Below are 27,121 nucleotides of genomic sequence, written 5' to 3' on the forward strand. Positions count from 1 at the left end.
CTAGAGTGAACTGTGTGCACAGTGTTTAAATACTGTTTATACCTACTTTATTATTTTATATTATCTTCAAAACTGTTATTAATATTAGAATAGCTGCTGCTCCAAGCTATATTCATCAAACTACTGGAAGAAAACTAATAGCTTGGGCTATTTTTTTGGATTGTAGATAATAATAATTTGTTATACATCTTATGGAAAATGTGCACAAATTATAGTGTACCTAGAATAGTAGATTATGGATATGCCAGATCCAGTATGATAGAACTGGGATTGTACTCTAGAAAATAAAAATACACTATTTCTATTTTAGTCATTGTATTAGTTCATTTTCATGCTGCTATGAAGAAGTAACCAATACTGAGTAACTTATAAAGAAAAGAGGTTTAATTGACTCACAGTTTCACGTAGCTGGGGGGCCTCAGGAAACTTACAATCATGGTGAGAGGGGAAGCAGACATATCCTTCTTCACATGGTGGCAGGAGAAAGAAGTGCTGAGCAAAGGGGGAGGCCTCTTATAAAACCATTGGATCTCATGAGAACTCACTATTATGAGAACAGCATGGGGTGAGGGGAACTATCCCCATTATTTAATGACTTTCCACTAGGTCCCTCCTCATTACATATGGAGATGATGAAATTATGATTCAAGATGAGATTAAGGTGGAGACACAAAGCCAAACCATATTAGCTAATTTGAGCTGCTATAACAAATTACCATAAACTGATGGCTTAAACAGCAAACATTTATTTTCCACGTCTCTGGAGGCTGGGTGCCCAGGATCTAACCACTGGCAAATCCCATGTCTGGTGGGGAGTTGCTACTGGAATTGCAGGTGGTCATCTTCTTGCCTGTGTCCACACACGGAGAACAGAGAGAGAAAAAGCAAGTTCTCATGTGTCCTTTTATGGGGGCACTAATCCCACCCATGGGAATTCCACCCTCGTGACCTAATCATCTCCCAGTGGCTCCACCTCCTAATCCATCACCTTGGTGATTAGGGTTTCACTTTATGAATGGGGGAGGAATGTGTAAACATTTAGTACCTAGCAATCTCTATCATTAGTTAGCCAAGAGAAAACATACAAAAGAAAAATTTTACTTTGAAAATAAAAACAAAAGCATACAAAATAAAAATTTACTTTGGCCCTAACAGATAGAAAAAGACAAAAGCTATAGAGAAATAGATTTTGCTTTCTGAATGAGTAGTTGGAATAAATGGTAGTCTATACTCTTAGACATGCAAAGATGCCATCTTCCTTTGTTCTGATAATATAATTTTATTTTATTTCAGCATCCCCACCCCATGTTCAGTGGTGGAAATGCATTCGCAGGCTGCTCAGCATCATCACGTTTTAGGAGATGCGTACACATTTGGTGGAGAGTTTTCCTGTTTCCAAGATGCTGAGCATGTATGGATAGGGTCGTCTGGCCTTCAGTGCCATTACCTAGCCACACTGACCAGTTTTAATGTCCCAACTCTATTGACTATGTGGTCACCAGCCCACAGGGGACACCGCTTGTTCTATGTCCACTCTTATTCCAGTGGGGAGCTTTCCAGGATAGCTCTCTGTGCCTAGGGCAGGCCAATTACCAGTCCTGGAAAAATGAAACTCTGGCTTCTTTTGATTTCTTTTTACCTTCACCCTCAGCCTGGAAGTAGAATGGAGTACGAGTATTTAAAATATGATGTTCTTCTCAGCAAGCATCCCCCTACTTTTTTCTTTCTCACATCATACCCCATATTTTTGAAAGATAATGTTGAGTGTTATTCCCCCTTCCACAAATTATGTTGAGTCATTTCCTTTCGAATAAGCAAGCCCTGGCAGCTTTCTGAATGGGGCAGTTTTCTGTATAGAGGGAAGCTGTTTAAGATTTCAGAATGTCCTGCTTCCAGAAGGACTACCCTACTGCCAAAGCTGCAAAGTTGCCTTGCAGGGTAGTGAGTCACTTATCACTGGACGTGACCAGTCAGAGGCTCATCAGTCACTTGTCTGGTACGTTGTGGAAGACTTCAAGCAATATGTACATCAGAGCCTGGCTCTGTAGAAAGTGGGATCAGGCCAATGATAATAACTTCTGGTGTTTGTTAAACCATTCACTGATTTTCTTACCTTGCACTGAGAAACACTAAATTAAAATCTAAAGGGGCAAAAGAGATGTTTGGTATTTTAAATAAAATCACCAACTTATTTTTATCCAGCCGTATCTTAAGTGCACTGGCACTCCACTTGATCCTGAGATATTCAGAAAAAGACATATTCTAATTAATACCCACAAAGGCTTACGAAATTGGGTACGTTACATTGTTCCTGAAAGCAACATACAACCAGTGAAGACTCCTTTTGTTTATTTTGTTCATAACAGATGTCGCAAAGAGATATCACACATGCTTGGTTAATATTATCAAAACAATTATTCATTTATTCATCTCAGCTCAGTGTACTGGTGCAAGCTGGCTCTATAGATCTTGCAGACATGGCCTTTATGAGTGCATAAACAGAAACCTGTGTCACATGTAATAAATCATCTCCGAACCCTCACGACTCAGTGAGTACTGACGGGAGATACGGGGAGCCTAACGTCTGATAGACTCTGCAGAAAACTGAGATTCTAATCATCTAGGAGGCAGTGATATGAAAGTCTGATCCAATTGCTTACATTTTCCAGAATACTCAGAGTGGAGGCAGAGTCTTGCCTTTTGCTGAATGGCAGTCTAACATGCACCAACACACCAACATGCAGGAGCTGGAAAGACAAAAGTGAGATGTTTTAATTGGAATTGTTTTTATCCAATTAAGCAGTGAAGCTAACCTATGTAAAAACATGGCATGATGTTCACATCTAATTCATTTTCTAGGGTTTAATGAAGAAGTAAAAATGTTATAAGAAAGAGCCTTAGTTCTATATTTAATTTTTAAAGAGCTTTGTTAAAAATCAAATAATTTAACTAAGAGACTATTTAATTTCATTGAGAGCCTGGATTCTGCAGTCAGTCCCCTAATAGCCACTTTATTGAGTGGCCATGGGAGAGTTACTTAAACAGTTCTGTAGTACACCATGTGGGCAGCAGGAGGTGCTCAACCAACGCTGATCCCATGTCGTTCCTGTGACCTGCAGTTGCTGTCACTTCTGTTAGAATCATGAGTGGCTCCACCTCAGCATTGTAGGCACTTGGAATAGTGCCTACCTCAAAGGGTTGTTGACAGGATTAAAGGATTAAAATGTAATGTCTTTAGAATATCCTCTGGCACTTGGTAAACCCTGTATTATTACCTACCTTTTCTTTTATCACATTTATTAAGTGATTATCATGTGTCAGGTAACAGAAAATTAACAATAAATCAAATACACTTCTTTCTTCCATTCAAGAAGAGAATTATTTAAAAGGTAGACTCAAGTATATGTTAATTAAGCATTCCTACCATGCTGAGGTGGAGCCACTTATGATTCTAACAGAAGTGACGGCAGCTGGAGGTCACAGGAGCGACATGGGATGAGCGTTGGTTGAGCACCACATGGCGTACTACAGTTTCTATCCTGTGAATTCTCAAAGCTTTGTAGGAGATACTGTCTCCTTTTATGAGAGAAATGAAGATGAGGAAAGCAAGGAAGAAACGGAGGAAGGAAGGGAGGGAAGGAGGCAGGAAAACTCAGAAAATTCATGTAACTTTTATGTTTCACGACTATTAAGTAGAAAAAGACCAAGTATGTAGTGTTAAAATTTACGTTTTTGACTTTTTCTCCTTGAATCTTTTAGAACAAATACACTTTGTATGGCTGACTAACCCATATGATTTTTCAACCTATTGGTGAACTGTAAGATTCCTTTATGCCATGGACTTGAATTCTACTTTTCTTAGGCAAGACTGATTTCATAATTAATTTAATTAAAGAAACCAAGCAGCTAATTTTAGGAACGTTTAAAGACATAGGATTGTTTTAAGAAGCCAAGGAATATAGGTGGGCATAAACCCGGTTTCTTCCACTAAACCCTTGCTTCTAAAATACCTTACCTGGCCCACTGAGAATCCATTCCACACACAGAGCTGGCTGGGCATCTCCTCCTGCTGAGACTGGAAGATGTAAAAGTAAATTACAAATTATCCTTGTTCTCCAGGAATGTATGGCAAGAGTATATAAAAGAGGGTCTTGAAAACCCTGGGCATTCAGTATTTGAGGCAGTCTTCTGTGCCTAAGTTTAAAAAACATTGCGGGATTTAGCAAGATGAAAAATAAAGAAATGGGTGAAACGACAGCCTAGGCAGACAGAAAACATTGTAAGCAAAGGCACGTGTTGGGACAGGTTAAAACAAAAAAGCAAACAGACACGGAATGGGCCGTGGTGATGGGATGGTAGGCAGTTCTGGATGTGATGATTGATGAGTAGGAGACAAGGGCAGCAGCCATGAAGACTCTGCGTGTGTTTGAGTCAAGAAACAGAATTTTTGCTTTGTCTTCCAGATGATAGAAAGCCATCTAAGAACTCTCAGCTAGAGCAGCATGATTGGATGGCAAGTTGCTGGATCCTTCTGGAAAAGGCAGGCATCTGAGGAAGCCAGTCCAGGAGAGACAGGGCTCTTCCTACAGAAGTTCAAGGAAAAGGTGGAAGTGTCTGAAGGAGGAGAGGAGTCATGGGAATGGGGAGATGAAGAATCTTTTGAGAAGGATTTCAGGGGCAAATTTGGAAGGACCTGGCAGGTGATCATAGGTAATGAAGAATATGAGTGAAGGGGACCACGAGGAAATGTCAGTTTTCTAGCCTGGGTGGCTGGGGTGGTGGTCACGTCCACTGAGATAGAAAACATCAGAGGAATAGGCTGGATTTTTAAGGTTTACAGGGTTTTTTAAGTATGAATTTTTTTAAATAAAAAAATACATGTTATTATTAAACATAAAGAACTAAAATATGCCGGGCGCGGTGGCTCAAGCCTGTAATCCCAGCACTTTGGGAGGCCGAGGCGGGTGGATCACGAGGTCGAGAGATCGAGACCATCCTGGTCAACATGGTGAAACCCCATCTCTACTAAAAATACAGAAAATTAGCTGGGCATGGTGGCGCGTGCCTGTAATCCCAGCTACTCGGGAGGCTGAGGCAGGAGAATTGCCTGAACCCAGGAGGCGGAGGTTGCGGTGAGCCGAGATCGTGCCATTGCACTCCAGCCTGGGTAACAAGAGTGAAACTCCGTCTCAAAAAAAAAAAAAAAAAAAAAAAGAACTAAAATACAACAAGTACATTAAAAGGTTCAAAGAAAATTTTGAAAAGCACTCACACTATCTCTGAATAAAATACTTATTTCATTCTGAATACATACATATGTATATACATATATAACAGATATAGGTAAGGTATAAATATCATATATGTATATATGTATGTATTTATAGAAAGAGAACATAAGAATATTAGACATAACTTTTTAAGTCAATTATATTTTAAAGAATTACTTGAAACTAACAAATGACAAAAGAATTAAAGAAAATTGAAATGCAAATATCTCAAATAAACATTTCTTTACAAAAGCTATGTTTCTACAAGAAGTCTCCAATATTTAGAAAAAAACATGCGGACCATTAGTAATGTGCAGTTATTAATATTTATTTTTAATTGCATGCTTCATTATTTTCTTACATCTATTGACTTCCTGCTATGAAAAGTTTAAAAAATGAACACACTTCTTTGTACTCTCCCTCTGAGAGTGAGATTTTGAGTTCACTTCTGGATAAATTAAGTTTTTAGTGGCTGTGAAATTTTTCAAATAAGATTGAGAGCAGACAGTTGCATAATTTTGAAATACGGTTTTGTGAACAGAGGCCCAGGGAAAGTAAGGAACAATCAAGGAAAAAGAAGCAGATCCTGAAGAGCCAGCACTTACGGAACTCCATGGTTTCTTATAAAGAACCAAGTACTGTCTACCAATCCAAAAGAAAGCAAATGGAGATTCTCTCATTAGATTTAGCAGTGGGAAGGTATCAGTTGCCCCTGTGAAGAACTGTGCAGATCAGTGTCCAGGGGCAGGAAGCACTAGGTGGGGTTTGAATGGGATTGAGTTGAATGGGTTTGAATGGAAGGAAGGGAGCATCAGCCGTGTGGACACATCGTTCAAGAAGCAGTGTTACACATGATGGGATAACAGAAGCCCATACTTATGGCAAGTACACAAGCATATTCAGGAATTTGGAAAAGGCTTTAAAATTGATTGTTAAATTAAAAAAAATAAATTGTGAATGTTTTGTAGAGAATAAAATATACTACCCTGATCACTAGCTATGAAAATTCTTCTCTATTATTATCATCTTTTTAAACATTATTTTCTCAATTTATAAATTTTTTTAAAAAATATCTTTACACAAGGAAGACTTATGTGGACTCCGAGAGTCTGTGTCTTTATGGAGTGACAGGAAAGAAGGCTCGCCATGTAAACCCTTTGTAGGTCACTGTTAAAATACATTTTTCTGCTTTTTCTTTCTTTTTATTTTTTGCGAGTAAATAGCAGATGTATATATTTATGGGGTCTATGAGATGTTTTGATACAGGTATGCAATATATAATAATCACATCATGGAGAATGGGATATTCATCCTCTCAAGCATTTATCTTTTGTGTTACAAACAACCCAATTATACTTTTAGTTATTTTTAGAAGTACAATAAAATTATCATTGACCATAGTCACCCTGTTGTGCTGTTAAATAGTAGGCCTTATTCATTCTTTGCCTCGATGTGTTTTTTAGACCCATTAACCATCCTCACCTCCTCTCCCCAATCGAAATCCTTCCCAGCCTCTGGCTACCATCCTTTTACTCTCTATTACTGTGAGTTCAATTGTTTTAATTAAAATGCATTTTTCTATAAGAAAGATGAGGCCTACAAAAAGATAGAACAGGTAGTCACTCAACGAGTGACATTGAATAGGGCATCATCATGATTTATTATCCAAGTAAGCTCAGTTGGTCTTAGACCCACTGGGTCTCTGAGTAGGCCTAAGCTGACAGGCTCCTATGAGCCTGCAGGACATCTGGTCCCCCCAGGCACGAAGGACACAAATTGGAAGTCCTCATCCCATGTTTCTTTAGTGTTCTGAGGGCTTGAAATTGCCATAGGTGATGATCGTTTTGGATCAAAGGCTTGAAGGTTTCTCTAAAAGGAAAGTATGAGATAGGCACCTCTAAAAAAGATTAAATAAAATCATCTTGCCAGATTAGCCGAATTCCCTGAAGGTGTTTGAGAAATGTGACATTGTTTTAGGCAACACTAGGCTATGCTAATGAATGAACTAAAGTAGTCAGGGCCCAATGGGAGAAAACTTTCTCTTTTACTCACTGTTTTAGTTTCCTATGATGGCTCTAAAAAAAATACCAGGAGCTGAGTGGCTTTAAGCAAGGAAAATTTATTCTCTCAGGATTTTTGAGGACAGAGACCCAAAATCAAGGTGTCACTAGGGCCATGCTCTTCCCCTGTGCTCTAGGGGAGAACCCATCCCATGCTATGCTCTTGTTGCCTTCAGTGCTTGGTGTTCCTTAGCTTTTGAACATGTCACTCCAGTCTCTGCCTCTGTCACCACCCGGACTTCCCTCTGTGTTCTTTTTATCTTATAAAGACACCAGTCATGTGGATTAGAGCCACCCTATGTCTTCCATCTTGACTGGATAGCATCTACAAAGACTTTATTCGCAAATAAGGTCACACTTGCAGACAACAGAGGTTAAGACACTGTTTAGGAGGACATACTTCAACCTAAACCAGAATTTCAGGTCAAGACAGCCGAATAATTTTGAGAGATAGAATAAGATGGCACCTAAAGCCCCAGTGACCTGGGTTTAAGAGTGACAAGAAGATGATCAAACAGAGGGTGTATGAATAAAGTCTTGAGAAATTTATCTCTGAAAGGAAGGAAGCTGGAAGGAGGTGAAGGATTAAAAGGAGATTTAATGATCGCCATTCTAACTGGTGTGAGATGGTATCTCAATGTGGTTTTGATTTGCATTTCTCTGATGACCAGTGATGATGAGCATTTTTTCATATGTTTGTTGGCCTCCCGTATGTCTTCTTTTGCAAAATATCTGTTCATATCCTTCGCCCATTTTTGAATGGGCTTGTTTGTTTTTTTCTTGTAGATCTGCTTTAGTTCTTTGTAAATTCTGGATATCAGCCCCTTGTCAGATGGGTAGGCTGCAAAAATTTTTTCCCATTCTGTTGGTTTCCGATTCACTCTACTGACTGTTTCTTTTGCCGTGCAGAAGCTGTGGAGTTTGATTAGGTCCCATTTGTCTATTTTGGCTTTTGTTGCCATTGCTTTTGGCGTTTTGGTCATGAAGTCCTTGCCTACACCTATGTCCTGAATGGTTTTGCCTAGATTTTCTTCTAAGGTTTTTATGGTATTAGGTCTGATGTTTAAGTCTTTAATCCATCTGGAGTTAATTTTGGTGTAAGGTGTCAGGAAGGGGTCCAGTTTCTGCTTTCTGCACATGGCTAGCCAGTTTTCCCAACACCATTTATTAAACAGGGAGTCCTTTCCCCATTGCTTGTTTTTGTCAGGTTTGTCGAAGATCAGATGGTTGTGGGTATGTTGTATTTCCTCTGAGGCCTCTGTTCTGTTCCATTGGTCTATCTCACACCAGTTAGAATGGCGATCATTAAAAAAGCAGGAAACAACAGATGCTGGAGAGGATGTGGAGAAATAGTAACACTTTTACACTGTTGGTGGGAATGTAAATTAATTCAACCATTGTGGAAGACAGTGTGGCGATTCCTCAAGGACCTAAAAATAGAAATCCCATTTGACCCAGCAATCCCATTACTGGGTATATATCCAAAGGATTATAAATCATTCTACTACAAGGACACATGCACACGAACGTTCATTGCAGCACTGTTTACAATAGCAAAGACCTGGAACCAACCCAAATGCCCAATGATGATAGACTGGATAGGGAAAATGTGGTACATATACACCATGGAATATTACGCAGCCATCAAAAATGATGAGTTCACGTCCTTTGTAGGGACATGGATGAACCTGGAAACCATCATTCTCAGCAAACTGACACAAGAGCAGAAAATCAAATACCATATATTCTCACTCATAGGTGGGTGTTGAACAATGAGAACATATGGACACAGGGAGGGGACCACTACACACTGGGGTCCGTTGGGGGAAAATGGGGGAGGGGTGGGGGGTGGGGAGGTGGGAAGAGATAACATGGGGAGAAATGGCAGATACAGGTGAGGGGACGGAAGGCAGCAAACCACACTGCTATGTGTGTGCCTATGCAACAATCTTGCATGTTCATCACATGTACCCCAAAACCTAAAATGAAATAAAAAAAATAAAAAAATAAAAGGAGATTTAAATATGCATAAAAGACAGTAGTAAGAATCCAGTTGAGAAGGTAAGTTTTAATATTAATAAAAGAAAAAATAGTATGAACATCACATGCCTAATGCCTAGGCAGAAAAAAATACAAACCATTGGCAGGGGCCTCAGCTTTGGGGAAGAGAAACAGCCCTTCTAGCAAAAGTGGAAGAACAGGACAGGATCCTGATAGGTTTATACTGCAACGTACAAAGATTAGAAATGTACAGGAGTTTAAAAAGAGACAGGCTCACTGAAGTGGGATGGGCAGGAGGTGCTGGTTGGAGAGAGGAGCTTGAGGTAGGAGGAAGGCTGGTTACGATGGACCCTGAGTGAGTGAGTGGCCAGGGAAATAGAGTTGCCAGGTGGTGTGGTTTTGCTGTGTCCCCACTCAAATCTCATCTTGAATCGTAGTTCCCATAATCCCCATGTATCATAAGAGGGACCTAGTGGGAGGTAACTGAATCATGGGGGTGGTTACCTGCATGCTGTTCTCCTGACAGTGAGTGTATATATATATATATATATATATATATATATATATATATATATGTATTTATATTATCAGACTCTGTCATCTATCTATCTATCTATCTATCTATCTATCTATCTATCTATGACACCCAGGCTCTGTCACCCAGGCTAAAGTACAGTGGCACCCTCTCGGCCCACTACAACCTCTACCTTCTGGGTTCAAGTGATTCTCCCGCCTCAGCCTTCCAAGTAGCTGGGATTACAGTCACCTGCCACCATGCCAAGCTAATTTTTATATTTTTAGTAGAGACAGGGTTTCACCATGTTGCCCAGGCTAGACTTGAACTAGTCTTGAACTCCTGACCTCAGGTGATTCACCCATCTCAGCCTCCCAAAGTGCTGGGATTACAGGTGTGAGCCACTGTGCCTGGCCAATCTGATGGTTTTATAAGGGAATTTTCCCCCTCTTCATTCTCATTCTTCTCTCTTTTGCCACCTTGTGAAGAAAGACATGTTTGCTGCTTCTTCCACCATGCCTGTAAATTTTCTGAGGCCTCCCAGCTCTGCGGAACTGTGAGTCAATTAAACCGCTTCCCTTTATAAATTATCCCAGTCTTGGGTATGTCCTTACAGCAGTGTGAGAATGGACTAATACACCAGGGCTGCTTAAGGCCAACTGGAAGTGGTTCCTGAAGTCAGAACTTAAGACTTATATGTAGCATGGTCTTGCAAATGGCAAACCTAGAAGGTGGAGGCTTGAAAAGAAAAAATAAATTAATGGATTAATTTAAAAAAAATCAAATTAAAAAAACAAGTAATGCCTGGGTTTGTGAGTTGAGGGGCCTGAGGTCCAGCGAGCTGTAAAGCAGAAAAGTTTTTTCCTGGTGATCCCTCACCCTCAGCAGCCAGGACTCTCAGGGGGCTTGTCACCCATCTCTGCTGCCTGGCAAGCTCATTCACACCTCCTTGATGCATTTCTTCTCCCCACATTAACCATAAGGTCCACCAACATCAGAATCACGACTTTCAATTGCTTTTGGCAGCACTCAGGATGATATTGTATGTTATATATATAGGCATTGATCCATACGCATTGCTAGATGGATTTTTGGACCCTATTTACATATGTGTAAATATATATGTAGATTATGTATAATATGAAAATACTCATTCTATTCTTAATAGGCGGAAGTGTATCTTAATTATTTACACATTCTACCAAAGTTATACAAGTGAATTCTAGTTAAGAGATACAATGATTTCCCAATAATTTTGCTTTTGTGTTTTTTAACTTAGACTTTGCTGATGATTTTGATAAATCGATCAATGAAAATTAATTCAACAACCTTTTCTAACAATTGTTCATGTCCTAATTTTGCCTAGCATTTGGTGTCATTTTCCATTTTTCTATTCCCTAACAAAAAAAAAGAGTCTTCATTTCTGAATATGCAGTAAAATTTCTTAATGCACAGGCATTAAATGTGGAGGTGATATAGTGTCTGGATTCTTGAAAACATCACTGTAAATTCTCTCTGTGAAAAATATAATCAAGTCTTTCATCATTTGAAATAATTTTACATGAATATTCCTGTGAAGTATAACACACACACATACAAATCTTTTCCTAATATAATCATTCCTCAGTTTGAAATTTTCCTATTGATTAAATTTCAATATGTAGAATTTCCCTAAAGAAAGTTACACCTTAATGGGCAAAGACTGAGTATCAATCTCTATATACCCCATAGTTCCTGAGGCACAATGAGCACAATTATTGCTTGACTAAGTTTAATTCTGACAAGACTAAGCTTACCTTTGTATTAAAAACAAAAGACAGTTTGCTATGAAAGTTAATGACGTCAGCCAAGTAACTGTTCGGTATAGCACATAGAACAGACTGCTCTCAAATACTTGAGAGACTGCTAGTATGATACAAATATTGATCCACTAATTGCCAATGATTCATTACAATTTACTAAAGTAGGGCCCAGAGGACCCTTCCTAGGAATCACCCACTGCTAGACATAGGACATGAAGTCAACCAATGTCTTTTCTTAAGAAAAAAGTCACCCTTCCTCCCCTACTGCCATCACCACCGCCACCGCATAAACATAAGAGCAATACTGCCCGGCAAGGTTTCTTAATGCTAGTTGATTTTTCTTTCCTTTCCCTCCCCGTGCTTTGTCTGACTCTTACGTCCTTTTGCACTTTCTTGCAATACTCAAGAACCAAACTGCCTTGACAAAGATGCTTTTGCTCTTCCATGTCCTTATTTCCCCAAAGCATCAAACTTGGTGCTAACAAATATTTTGATTGATTTTATAGGACAAGATATTCCAGCATTGCTTTAAACAATGATCTCTTTTCAGTCCCTACAGATTCCCTTTGCACCAAGACGCCAGATTTAGAAACTCTGTGCAGACTTAGAGCAGGTTTAAATACTGCCCGCTCCCCCACCACCAGGAATGGCAATGGCTGGACAAACATTGAAAATAACACACACAAAAAAGGCAGTAGACTCACTCACTCACTCTTAACAAAGATACCACTCCAAGACCTTCCTCCAGGCACCCCTACAAAAGGGGTCAGAGGACCATTCTAACTGATAGTGCTGCGCTGTTCTGAAAGAGCATGAGTGTGATGTCCCCTGGCCCTGCCACACAGCAAATCTGTCCCTACTCATTCATCAGCTCAGCGCCTCCTTCATGGGTACAGTAAATGGAGATGAACTGAGCACACCAAGGATCTCAAAGAAGGTCATACAACCTGTCTCAGTAAAATGGAAAGAGAAATATTCCTCCTAGAATTGATTCCAGTACTAAATAAGAAAACTTGTAGAAAATGTGGCATTCATTTTTAAGTGCTATGCAAATACAGGGTTTTTTTGTTGTTGTTGTTTTTGTTTTGTTTTGTTTTGTTTTGTTTTGTTTTGTTTTGACAGAATCTTGCTATGTTGCCCAGGCTGGAGCACAGTGGCCTGATCTTGGCCTACTGCAACTTCCACCTCCCAGATTCAAGTGATTATCTCACCTCAGCCTCCTGAGTAGCTGGGATTACAGGTGCATGCCACCACAGCCAGGTAATTTTTATAGGTTTAGTAGAGATGGGATTTCACCATGTTGCTCAATCTGGTCTCAAACTCCTGACCTCGGGTGATCCACTCGCCTTGACCTCCCAAAGTGCTGGGATTACAGGCATGAGCCACCACATCTGGCCACAAATACAAATATTTTAACGTTACTCTTAGTAAGGGACCGTGGCCTGCCTTCATTACAGGGGCTTGTTAACTTTCAGTGATCAGGAGCCCAGTGACACTCATTCCTTTAGGGAAACATTTGGTTAGTCTTGTGAATTGCTGCCTTCTAAAGGCAGACTTTTTTTTTTGGAGGGAACCATTGTCTCTGTAACCACCATTTCTGATGGTGGTCTTCATGTCTTTCTTTGTGCACACCATCCAGGGTTTCCCCACTGTTATTCACAGAGCACATCAGTATCTACAGACAGAGCTCACCCATGGAGTCCTCAGCATAGCTTGAAGTGGCAATTTCATTGCACCCAACATTTCTATTCTGTCTCAAGTTTTGTTTTAAAGCTTCATGTGAAATTGACATTATTATAGCATGTTCATGTTTTTTCAATATAAAAACATGTTATACATTTCTTACTCATTACTTATTTAAGTATCTTTTCCTTACCTTCTAGGACTACTGATACTCCAGGAAGATTATTTTATTCATTCCATAAAGTATTTGTTGAAAACCTCTATGCTTTGGATCAGTGATCTCTAGTAGCTCCCAAAATATGCAATTTCAAGTTTTGTAAGTTTTCTGGTAACCAAAGTTAAAACATAAGATGAAATTAATTTTACTAATCCATTTTAACTAAGCATATCTGAAATATTGTGTCAATATGTAATAAGTATAAAAATTAATAATGTGATTGTTTTCTTTTCATCAGAAGTTTTTGTGTTTCAGTATGGACTTGTACTTTCACCACATCTCAATTTAGACTAGCCACACTGCAACACCAAATACCCAAATGTGCCTAGTGGTCTCCATATCAGACACAGTTCTAAATACTGTGTATGTACACAAAAATATAAATATTTACTCTTACATTGCCATATATGCTACAAAGGATGATCATATTTTTTTCAGAGAAAACCATTTTTAAGATGTAATATGAAGACTATCATCTGAAAAGTGAGGAGTCAGCCTGCAAGGAGAAGGGGAAGAACATAACAGGCAGAGCAGATGTTATCTGTGAAGATTCTAATATTGGAAAGAGCCATGTGCATTCAGGAAATTGAAAGAGGCGAGTGTGTCCCAAGCTGAGAGTGTAGGAAGGAGTGATACAAAGTGAGGTTGGAGAAATAGGAAGGGGTTTGATTATGCAGGGCCATTATAAAAAGTTTGGGTTTAATTTTAAATGCATTGGGAGGCAGGGAATGAAACGATCTGATTTTTACCTTAAAAAATTATTCTGGCTATACTAATGAGATTGAAGACAGGGTGTCTTGGATAAAGTATTGGAAGAGGTGATGAATAAAGGCTTAGAATTCGGAGGACCCAGTGTGGCAGAGGTGAAGGTCAGGTGCTAAAATGACTTCCCATTTGTTTCTTATGCAACTGGAGGGATAGAAGGAAGGATGCATGGATAGATGGATGGTGGAGAAATTTACTATGATAGAAAATTCTGAGGGAGTGTAGAGAATATTGAAATGATATTATTTGCACAGACACTTCTAAATGCTTCACATAGGTAAATTTGTTTAATTTTTACCACCATCCTATGAGCTGATATGCTATTGTTGTCACCTTTATATTACTGATGAAATAATTCCCAGAGTTTAATGGTTAATATGTGTAGAATTAGGATGTGTACAGGTCAGTCTGACCCCAAGTCTGGTTTCTTCACCCCTAGACTCCACTGCCAATTCAATTCAAGTGGCCAAGATACTCTGTAAGTGGAAACTTTATGTAGGTTGCCCAGATGGGACTTGATGGGGAATTCAGTGGAGAAATCCTGAGCATTCTGGATGAGAGGAAACCCTCGCATTATGTTGTTCCTGTGCCCTAGTGTAGTTCCAGGTACACTGATAAGGATGTTCGCCCATGGGTACAGGGAGCACTTCCCATTCTTCTCATTTAAATATGAAGACAGTGAGGTCCGAAGTGTTTCAGAGACTTGCCCCAAGCCACCCCGTAAAGGGCAGGTCCAGAGAAGCTCCTGATTTTCCTGGCACTTGCTCTCACATTCTTTCAGATGCACCTGAGGACATTTCTGTGCAGCACGTTGGAAAAACATGAGAAAGTTTTTGAAGATTTTCCTGGATAGCCTCAATTGGGCAATTACATTTTCTCAAGTTGATCACAGCTAGTGTTCCAAAGAAGTAACTAAAAAATGTTGAAACCTAAGCATGTTTTGTTCTTTTTTTTTTTTTGAGAAAATGTGTGCAATGGAATTTATGTTTCTATTTATTCAAGGAGAAGCACTCAGCCTGATACTTGTTGAGTGAAAAGTACAAAAAAACACTCTTAGTATTCACCTTGCCTAAATGTGACCCTAGAAATAGGGTCGGTTTGCTTCCTGGTAGAGGCTCAGCCACAGAGCCATGGCATAAGCTACAGGTTCTAGAGAAAGAGGGGCCAGGATGAGCCAACCTGGGTGACAGCCCTCACTTCTGCAGCTACCTGCTCTGTCACTTAAGAAGGTCATTTAGCCTGTTAAGCCACAGTTTCCTCATCCGTTAAAAGAGAGAATCCTTGCACTGCCTGCCTAGTGGGCTTGTCACGAAGCTCAGATGAAACAAGGGAAATAAGGGCCATGGCAGAGCCCTGTAAACCACAGAGTCCCCTGGAGACAGACGGGCACCCTGTGCTTCTGATAATGGAGGGACCTGTCGTCATTACTGTGGTCATCTTTGTCTTCAGCATCCTGGTTACAGCAGCTACAATTTCCTGGATTTTATGTGGGGGACTTTACACACTATTTTATTCCATTCTCACAGCAATCTTTCAGGCTAGAAGTTATATCCATTTCACAGATGTAGGAGGCAAGCTAAGGGAATTATAACTTGCCTTGAGTCCCTCAGTTAAGGGGTTCAAATGAAGGTTCTGGTCCAAGCCCTGCCTCTCTAAGCCTGTGCATTCACATTGAAGCACACTGGTTTCTTCTCCCCAGAAGCAAACACCACCTGCGGAGGCACTTCTCATTTCGCTTCCATGGGCCTTGCTTGCTCAGATTTCAGCCAGTCTGTGGGAACTGGGCAGGCTGGCAGGGGAAATCACCCTGTTCTAGCTGACTCACTGTCCTGAGGGCATCTGCTGACTCAATGCCCTACTACCTGCAGTCGCCCTCAGCAGCAGACCCCTGGATCAGACTTCAGAGGTGAAGCTCCCCCAGGCCTGGAAATTCTCCTCTCTACCTCTGAAACAGCATGATGGAAGCCAAGTTGACTGCAGTGCGACGCTCTGTCTAGAACTGGTGAGGGCCTGGAGTCTATCCAGCTGAGATTCAGCAAGAGCGCCTTTCACGCCCATCTCCTCCTATCCATAGGCAAAGCAGGGCCAGGGTGACATGGACCATGACTTCCCAGGGCTATTGACCCCAGGCCTGTCCCCACGCCCCTAGAGCTCTTCTTCCAGGAAGTGGATAGAGCATGGTATGCTTCACAGACCTCCATCCCATCCATTCATTTCTTTCTCCTCCACAAACATCTGTGGAGGAGCCAAGAGGGATGGCTAAGCCCATTTGCCGCAAAGGAAATTACTGCCTGCTGAGTGAAGACTTCAGGGTCAGCCTGACCTGGATAACACGCTACATTATTAATTAACCACCCTCACAATTTGGGCAAGTTACTTAAGCTCTTTGAGCTTTGGTATCTTCCTCTGTAAAATGGGAAGAGTAGCACCTGCCTCTTGGGGCATGTGGGGGAAAAATGAGGAAATGTGCCAACTTTTGGCCTTGAACTATATTTAGTAAACTCTGGTCTCTTCCCCCCACTTGTCAGATGAAAATGAGCTTTCTAGAAACGAAGCCCCTGCAGGAGCCTGTGGCCCTGGGAGGTAGCAGAGTGGGCGCACATCCAGATCTTCTGATCCCACGTCTAGGAAGTCCTAGGGGCCCACATTTCCATCCTGGTGCCTATCAGGACTTGCAGAATTAGACAGCTGGTTAAGAGGAAGGGTAACCTTTGTACTTGGCTCCGCTAACCTTTCTCTTCTATCCGGGACTCAGCTTTCTTCAGCCTGGGATTAAAAAGCAACCTCAGTGGCACTTGGGTTAACCTCAGCACCCTTTTCCATGGTTAACTCGGGCAGCTTCCGGATATAGTTTTACTTCTCCATAGTTGTGTCTGGTTTTGTGACTTTTTATGTCACGTAGCTTTCCATGGCGATGAGGCATCATTAGTTGTAGAGTGTTGGTGAAGTCTGTTGTCCCTGCCGATGGTGAAGCTGGGGAGCAAGAGAAGGGGGCTCGGTCTATGCTCCACACTTGCCTGTGGCTCTGTGTAATGTGTATACCAGAGATGTGTGCACCCAGCACAGAACTTTTAATCAAATACATCTTGTCTTCTTAGACACTTGTGTATAAAAGATGACGAAACTGAGGACTGTATTAATTTTTTTAAAGGAGAAATTCTACTTTCAAAGGCTGTGGTTTAAAGCCTATTAGCAGCATCATTCTCATTTCTGAAGCTTTCCTTTAGAGCTGTGACCACCCCAGCCTGGGGCTGAGGATAGCCTCATCCCAGCTCTGTCTTTTTGCCAATCAGAATCCACCTTTCAGATTAGGCACATATGGCTGAAATTTCTCTGTTTAATTTTCTTAGTCTTTTAACCTATATCTTAGAGGCATTTCTTCTTTATTGAATTTCTGGAACGCTTTTTGCCTGTGCATTTAATAAATATTATTTTGCATTTATTTTATCTTTTACTCCATGCTTGGCTTCCCTCTCAAGAGAGCACAGATTCTGAGATTTACTTCTCACTGTATTCTTCAAGAAATAACTGCCTGGAATGTAGTAGGAGCTCCATGAGATGCGGTCACGCCCTTCTTTTCAGAAGCCATCCTTGTGCTTCTCCCATTAGAAACTGGGGTGCTTCTCAATGCCCTTAAGACTCAGTATAAACTCTCTGGCGCGACCATAAATTCCACTGATTATTGCATGTGCTAACCTTCCCACCCTGGCCTCTCCTCTGGCCACTTCCTTGACCTCATCTGATGGTCCAGCCTCAAGGGAGCCACCCGTGGTCCTTAGACTTCTCCAAATCCCCTGTGGTCTACAGAGTAAATTGCAGTCTGCTGAGCACTGCAAAAATTCAGAGCAAAAGCCTCTTTGAATTATGCACTTTTGTGTTATATCTGGATAAATATATGGGGTCTGCTGGTTCTATCCCATGAATCCAGACTTGTTAGATAAGCATGGAGGGGGCAGTTTGTATATTAAGTGAGAACATTTTGTTAATGACATTTGGTAGCAGAAACGTGAATTGGCTGCTGAGCGGGAATCTTCTCATCTCTTAGACACACCAGCACTACATGGCTTAGTGGACATGCGGTCCTTGGGGTTCCAAAGCCTGAAGGACCACATCAGCTGCCTGGAAACAGAATGCCACATTGGGGCCTCATTCTCCTTCCCAAGATGAACAGCTTGTGGATGCCGCATACAGCAAAGATGCCTAGGAGCATGTCAGATGTGTGACGATTTTGACCCTGAAGACAAACAGTTAATTATCATCAAGAACTGTCTGAACTGGATTCAGCTCCATGAGGAATAGGGACATTATCATTTCATTATTGATTTATTTACTTCTTATCCCAGTAGGTCTCTGAGCCACAGTTTTCTCATTTTTGAAATGTGGGTATTTCAACTTAATTTATGCAATCATTATACAGAATAAATTAAATCAAACATATATATAACAGAAAAGGGCACAGCTTATAGTAGATGCTCAATACATGCAGAGTATTTTTGTAACAAAATTTTCAGTTTGTGAAAGTATTCCTCAACCTCCAACTTTCTGGAGCCACATTATTTTTATTGAGATATGATCATATATCATACAATCACCCTTTCAGTGGTTTTTAGCATAGCCACAAACTTGTGCAACCTTCACCATTATCAAACTCCTGAATATGTTTATCACCCATGAAAGAAACCCTATATACATTAGCAGCTTCTTTCTGGTCTCCTCCATCCCCAGTCCCCGGAAACCACTAATTTCACTTTCTGGCATAGGCAAATGCCTATTTGGAATATTTTGTATAAATGTTATAATACACAATGTGACCTTATGTTTCTTTTTTTTTCACTTAATAAGCCATTTTCAGAATTCATCCATATTCTAACATGTATTCATATTTAATTCCTTTTTATGGTTGAATAATATTTCACTGTATGGATAGACCACATTTATTTATTCATTTATCAGTGAATGAACAACTAAATTGTTTCCATCTTTGACTGTTATGAATAATGCTGCAATGAACATTTGTTTTCAAGTGTTTGTATGGACATATATTTTCTTTTTTAAAAAAAATATTTCGCCGGGCGTGGTGGCTCAAGCCTGTAATCCCAGCACTTTGGGAGGCCGAGGCGGGTGGATCACGAGGTCAAGAGATCAAGACCATCCTGGCCAACATGGTGAAACCCCGTCTATACTAAAAATACAAAAAATTAGCTGGGCGTGGTGGTGCGTGCCTGTAATCCCAGCTACTCAGGAGGCTGAGGCAGGAGAATTGCCTGAACCCAGGAGGCGGAGGTTGCGGTGAGCCGAGATCGCTCCATTGCACTCCAGACTGGGTAACAAGAGTGAAACTCTGTCTCAAAAAAAAAAAAAAAAAAAATATTTCAAGTTCCAGGATACATGTGCAGGATGCTCAGGCTTGTCACATAGGTAAACGTGTGCCATGGTGGTTTGCTGCACCTATCAACCCATCATCTGGGTATTAAGCCCAGAATGCATTAGCTATTTATCCTGATGTTCTCACTCCCCCCAACCCCTCAACAGGCCCCCATGTATGTTTTTCCCTCCTGTATCCATGTGTTTTCATTGTTCAGCTCCCACTTAAGAGGACTTGCAGTATTTTATTTCTGTTCCTGTATTAGTTTGCTGAGGATAATGCCTTCCAGCTTCATCCATGTCCTTGAAAAGAACATGATCTCATTCCTTTTTATGGCTGCATAGTATTCCATGGTATATATGTACCATGTTTTCTTTATACAGTCTATCATTGATGGGCATTTTCGTTTATTCCAGAACACATATTCTCAATTATTTTATGTATATACCTAAGATTGAATTACTGGGTCATATGGTGTTTCTGTGTAACTTTTGAAGAATGACCAAATTGTTTTTACAAAGTGAATACATCATTTCACATCCCCACCAGCACTGTTTAAGGATTCTGATTTCTCCATCTCACCAACACTTGCTATTGTTTGCCTTCCGAGTGTGTTTTAAGTGATATCTTATTGTGATTTTGGTTTGCATTTTTCTAATGACTAATAAGATTCGATACAAATAACACAGGAAACTGTGTTATTTGTGCATCATCTTTGGAGAAGAGTCTATTAATTTTTTGCTCACTTTTAAATTAGTTTGTCTTTTTATTTTTGAGCTGTGTTTATATATATTCTGGATACAAGTCTCCAATCAAATATATTATTTGCAAATATTTTCTCCTTTTCTGCGAGTAGCTGTCTCTCTCTTTCTAATAGTGTACTTCTAAGTCCAAAAGTCTGTGGTTTTGATGACATCCCGTTTGTCAGATTTTCCTGTGTTGCTTGTGCTTTTGTTGTCATATCTGTGAAACCATTGTCTAATCCAAGATCATGAATATTGATGGCTCTGTTTTCTTCTATGGGTTTTACAATTTAGTTCTTCATAAATATTGTTCTTATATTTATATTTTTCATAAATTTTGAGTTACCATTTGTATGGTGTGAGATACAGGTCCAACTTCATCCATCTGCATGTGGCTATCCAGTTGTTATAGCGTCATTTGTTGAAAAGACAATTCTTTCTCCAGTAAATTTTGTTAGTACTTGTGGAAAAAATTAATTGGTGATAACATCTTCTTTAACATTTAAAAATTGAGAGATGCTTTCATCTCATAAATGGTCAGAAGCTTAACTCAAATCTCCAGCTACATGTCATCCTGTATTCTCATAAACTTTATTTTCCTCCTAGTACTACTGTTTCTTATTTGCTAACCATTTAACTATTGACAACCTTGTGTCTCAGTTTTCAGCTGTTCTCTGCTATCTTCCTAAATGTGGCAAAGGTGAGCCATGATGTCTTCTTGCCGCCGCCTCCTCCTCCTCCTCCTCCTCCTCCTCCTCGTCTTTCTCCTCCTCCTTCTTCTTTTTCTTCTTCCTTTTTCTTCCTTTTTCTTTTTGTAATCCATATAAAATGCTACCAAAAGCCTTCTCCCAATGTATATTTTTGTTGAAATTTGGGGATAATGATGTAGATAATGATATGGATAATGAAATGGGCAAGGATCACTTTCAGCATAGCTTGGAAAATGGCATTTTCATATTACTTGATATGATTCTTAAGAGTCCTTTCCTCTTCAGTGCTCTACACCCTGAGCTGCTTGTTACTATAGACTCAGTGAGGCACCATGCCCTTGGCTTCCAGATACCAGCTAGCTTGCTACTGATGACATACTCATAGAACACAGCATCTACCAATTATTTATTAATGGAGTCTGCAAGATTCTTGTAGGTGAAATCAGTCCTCAAGTCCTTGGGGGGTCCTCGCTGCTATCACTCAAACTGGGCTAGGAACTCCTCCTTCTCTGCTCCTCTGGCACCTACCATGTTGTATTACACCTGCTGATTTCCTCACCAAACCCCCATCAGTCACTACCACCCTGACCCCATTTCCCCTTTAACTAGTGCCCAGTTCCTGGAACTCCAAGAAGGCTCAGAAAATTGACCAGAGACTGTTAAAAACTTGCTATATTACAGGTTGAAACCTTGTTGTCTCACCTCACTGACATGAAAATCACTGCATAGAAAAACACCAGCTGTTCAATAAAGTTTATGAGAATGTTTAAGGACATTGTGCTGGGATAAAACAAATCAAAGTACAAGGTCAGGCCTAGTGCATGATTGCATGAAACAGTTGACTCAATTCCTTCCTTCCTTGTTGGCTGATAAATCTGCTGGTCGGAGTCTCACAAAAAGCCTTCCCACATCTGCTCCCCTCACTGTGACATTGAGGTATTTCGACACCTGGAGTCATATCAAAGGTGGAAGATTTAGAATGTCACACCATTTTTCCCGTAAGTTACAGGATTACTAGTCTTTGATTAAAATATGCCATGGAGTTTAATGGGAACCACACAGGTGAGCCAAAAGTATGATTTTAAATTTTCTTGTAGTCATTTAAAAATATAAAATTAATTGTAATTATGTATTTTATTTAAACAAACATCTGAAATTTAAAAGTGTTGCCAATATAAAAATTATTTATGATATTTTACATGCTTCTTTCCAACTAAGTCTTCAAAACCTGGTTTGGATTTCACATGTACAGCACTTCTCAATTCAGATTAGCCATATTTCAGGGCTCAGTAGCCAGTGTGTCTAGTGGCTGCCTCATTGGACAACACAGACTGGAAGCTTCATCATATGTAATCACTGTGGGAAACAATTTTACAAAATCAGTAGCAGTAGTTGTACTACTGCCATGCCATTAGAAAATTGGAAGCAAGCAAAGGGTGTATATTTTCACCCAATATGGCAACTCTGTTCACAGTTTTGGACAAGGTCACTTCTCTGGCCTGAAGAAGAAATTCTTTTGGCAGAGCAGTAACTCAATTCTGTGTTCAAGTTAGAGGTAACTTTTAGGAATTTATATCAAAGTGCAAAACATTGCTAAAACAAGATTCCTTTACATATTTGCAGAATTTCCAGATAACTATTCTGTTTTCTTTTGAAGAGATTTTTTAGAGCTTCTGGCAGTTTTTATTTTTTTTCTTCCAGCTCTTGTTGAGATTTTTTTATAGACCCTAAGTTGTTCATAATAAGCCACCCACTTTCAAATAGGTTCTCTCTGGTGCATCTGTTCCTAGCTGGTAGCAGTGAGCAAATTCGAGTTTAGAAACACTGTGAGAAATGTTAAACACTAGCATTTGGTGGAAGCAGGTGCCACGAGACCGACGTGAATGTCAGTAGTTGCAATTGATCGGGGATTCTGGGGAAACATTCATTTGGCCTCTGCTTAAAATTCTGGGAAGGGTGGCATAATATCCATGTGATTTCCCTTCAAGTTTAAGCTTTGGAAATATATCCCAAAAGCTGTGTGAATCTCTCATGAAGGCCAAGACCATATTGGCTGTTTTTTTTTTTCTTCTTTTTTTTTTTTTAAATTTAAGTCTTCTCCACTCTTTTCTCTCTTTTCTCCATGTACAGCATTTATGATTCCATTGTGTAAAATCTTACTTACTCTCCGAGGTTAATTCTACTTTACTTGACTCTAGTGTGGACAACCAAATTAAGAACATAGAGAGGAAGGCAGCCACGTCTTTCCTAATCTACCACTTGGGGAAGAGGAAGGAATGACCCAAACTATGGATCTACTGGAACCAAATGATAAGGTGTTCATCTCTGTTGTACCCACTTAGCCTCCCCAGTGTCTCAGTTAAATGTCAACTTCAGACCAAAAAAATAAACATATAAGAATATAAATATGCCTCAAATATTGCATGAGACATCTTATGCTAATGTATGTATATGTATGTGTATGTGTGTGTGTGTGTGTGTATATATGTATGTATATATATATTTAATATTGTAGCTTATCTGAAACTCAGATTTAACTAGGCATATTTTCTTTTTTTTTTGAGATGGAGTCTTGCTCTTTCAATGGTATGATCTCAGCTCACTGTAACCTCTGCCTCCCAGATTCAAGTGATTCTCCTGCCTCAGCCTCCCAAGTAGCTGGGATTACAGCTGACTGCCACCATGCCTAGCTAATTTTTGTATTTTTAGTAGAGGCAGGAGTTCACCATGTTGACCAGGCTAGTCTTGAACTCCTGACCTCAGGTGATCCACCCACCTTGGCATCTTTATTTTTAGTTGCTAAATTTAGCAACTCTACATGAAAGGCCAATCTGTTTTTCAAGCCTTGACTCTGAGCACTCTACATGCTCACCACTGAACAAGTGCCTGCCTTTTTATGCACAGGCAACTCTGGTGTCTTTGCATATTCATTTAGTGAACACATATGTGTTGAGCATCTACTAAGAATGCTGGTGATATCAACCTAAGTAAATTATGGTTGCTATTATGAAAATACTTATAATCTAATAAATTGAGTCAGATATTCCAAAAAATCAGAGAAAACAATGTTACATACAGGCTAACAATAAGTATCTGCACAAACTATAATGTGGACCAAAGAGGCAGTGGTTCATTCCATTTAGGGATACCTGGGAAGATGCCATAGAAGAGGTGACCTTAAGGAAGAGTCAGAGAAATACAGAGCTACTCATGAGGGGAATGAGTTATCTGCAGAAGTATCTCAAGAAAAGGCCAAGGTGTGAGACATACTGGGGTGTCTGACCAATTGCAGGCAGTCTAAGGGGGCTGTGTGGTGGGATGCTGAGTGTGAAGATCAGTAGCAAGAAATAAGAGTGCTTAGAAAGTAGAGGCCCAACTATTTAGAGTCTTTTAAGCCTTGCTAAGGAATCTACCTATTTATTTATTTTGTGGTAGCCAGTAGAACTCTTTTCAGGGTTTCCACCTGAAATTCTTTTAACATCTTCTGTCACTGGCAATTCCTCCTCATTTGTTAAAAAACAACACACAGTCATGTTCTGTGAATCTTTTCAACATCCAGACCAACCGGCCGTTCTTCCTCTGGCTGACCACATTATGGCCTCATTGTTCTGCCCTAAACCTAACCCTCACCCTCACCCTAACCACACTGGTGTGTAAGGCCCTAGTCACAGCTTCTGTTCTAGACTGCTGTCCTCCTTAAGAGTTGCCAGGGACTAATTCCATCTCTGTCATCCCAGAGCCCAGCAGAAGACTCGGAAGTGGTGAACACTTACAGAGTGAAGAAATTTGAACAGCACATTTCAAAAGAATTAAAGCACTGTGTCCTTCTCTAAAATTCCATAGTTTAATATAACAGAGATCTATTAACCATGACACTGAGCCAGTGTATTAGTTTAGTAAGCTACCATAACAAAATACCACAGATGGGGGATTATAAACAACAGAAATTGATTTTCTGACAGCTCTGAGGGCTGGAGGTCCAAGACCAGGGCAGTGGCTGGTTTGGCTTCTCTGGAAGCCTGACTCCTTGGCTTGCAGAATGGCTGTGTTCTTGGCATGTCCTCACATGGTCATCCCTCCTTGTGTGTCTGTGCTCTCATATCCCCTTTTAATAAGAACACCCGTCATATTATAGTAGGGTCCCACCCATATTACCTCATTTTTACCCCGATTACCTCTTTAAAGGTGTTTTCTTAAATACAGTCACATTTCTAAGGTAGTAGGAGTTAGAACTTCAACACATTATTTTTCAAGTTCCAACTCCTAGTACATTGGGAACCTAAGGCTCCGGCTACAACTCCTGGAATCACCTCCTCCTCCCTGGTGCTTCAGGTAATGGAGACCGCCATGCTCAAGATGTTATGGTACATGATTCATTCCATAACATCTAGATAATGTGGAAGTTAAAAATGTGGGTCCCAGTTCCTGTCCTCAAGTTTCTTACATTCCACTTGAGCTACAAATTCACAACTCACAGATCCTTTAGAAGTGTATCTGGCATCCAATCTCAGCAGAGGGGATGAGTAATTGTTAAGCACTCTGAATCTTCATTTGTAAATGAGATTATAGCATTTACTCCACAAGAGTCATTGAAAAATTAAATGAGAATAAGCATATCAGTGATTTGTGAATGGCCCTGCATTATAAAATACTAACCAGGATATGATTTTGAAATATTAATTGATGTTTTTCCTTGTTTATTTTTCTTCTGTTATGTATTTCCCACTTTTCTCTGCAGGCAACATTTAGGCAGCAAAGACTAATTTCTGTTGGTTGTTTCAAGGATGGGACTTACACTGAAGGACAGCAGGGGGCAAGTGTTTTATCCTAGTTTTTTGATTTCAAACATAAGGCCTTTAGTAGAATGGAAATGATTCACAATAGAAAACTTGAGGCAAGAATATGCCAAGTGTGAGGGATCCCTCATCCCACTCTCCTTCAGGGGTGACCCCTACAAGTGGGATCATGAGGGAAGAGAATTATAGGGAAGTCAACAGAGTGACTTTCCAACAGACTTTTTCATGCTGAAACAGAAAACAAAAGCTTGTTTTTTGTTTGTTTGTTTGTTTGTTTTTCTGTTTTCTGGAGGGAGACTGAAGCAGCAAACCCTAGACTCCTATGGCCCCAGGGGCAGGGGTGCCTCGTGCTTCCTGGCCTGAGTCTGAAGACATAGGAAGGCCAGAAGAGGGCTGGCTCTGTGTGGGTCAGGTGGGCCCCGCAGGGATCCCCGCACATGTACTGTGGAACGGAGCCCAGGCCTGCAGCACTGCTCCAAATCAGCAGAGCAAAGCTGGCTCTGAGCAGGTTCTTCAGATGGGGTTGCAAATATCATTTCAGCGTCGCTATGGACCGGTTCTCAGGACCCTGTGGTGCAGGTTGCTGGGGGAGCTCTCGGTAGCCTTTGGGGCCAGCCTGGTGCTCCTGACCCACTGGTTGCTGCAGAAATCATGAGTTCTGAGAACTTAGACACAGCCTGTGAGCAAAGCAGAGAGGTATACATTTTGAATTAAATCAGATGTCTTTCTGTCTGCCCTTCCCTCAGTTCCAGGAATTAAAATACTGAGTTCTGGAAGAATTAAACGATACCTCACCCATGCTGTGTCTGTGGAAAGAGATCAAGGCACCCCATGATATTTTAATATTATAGATGAAGCTAATTTAATTGGTAGGAAATTATTCTCTACTACATCCTCAAAATGAAACTAAGCTCTAGTGGTTTCTATTGCTTTTATCAAATCAGCTCTAACTTTTCTACATGTATCCTAATTGAGACTCCAGGAGTTGAATGTAGTTCCTAAGAATGGCCAGGCCCCACACGTAGCAAGAAGGTCTGTGGGCTCCTGCGCTCATACAGGAAGCCCCCTACACAGAGGCAAGGGCCAAGGAGAGCAGGCAGATTCCAGATGGCCTGAATACAGGGCTTACCTAAGAGTGATGGAAGCAGTTCAAGGACACAGGATGAAAGCACCTTAGAAAACCGCCAGTGCCGAG

The 27,121-nt window shown here is 40.4% G+C and overlaps 1 long non-coding RNA gene across 1 annotated transcript; it reads right to left on the reverse strand.

The window, feature by feature from the left end:
* Window positions 1-736: 736 nt before the first annotated feature.
* Window positions 737-27,121, reverse strand: LOC104651254 (uncharacterized). Its single transcript, XR_744746.3, has 4 exons — window positions 27,056-27,121; window positions 4,016-4,075; window positions 2,661-2,747; window positions 737-850 (listed from the first exon to the last, which is right to left on the reverse strand). It is a non-coding gene; the product is annotated as an uncharacterized LOC104651254 (long non-coding RNA).

Source organism: Saimiri boliviensis, chromosome 1 (assembly GCF_048565385.1).
Source record: "Saimiri boliviensis isolate mSaiBol1 chromosome 1, mSaiBol1.pri, whole genome shotgun sequence".
NCBI lineage: Eukaryota > Metazoa > Chordata > Mammalia > Primates > Cebidae > Saimiri > Saimiri boliviensis.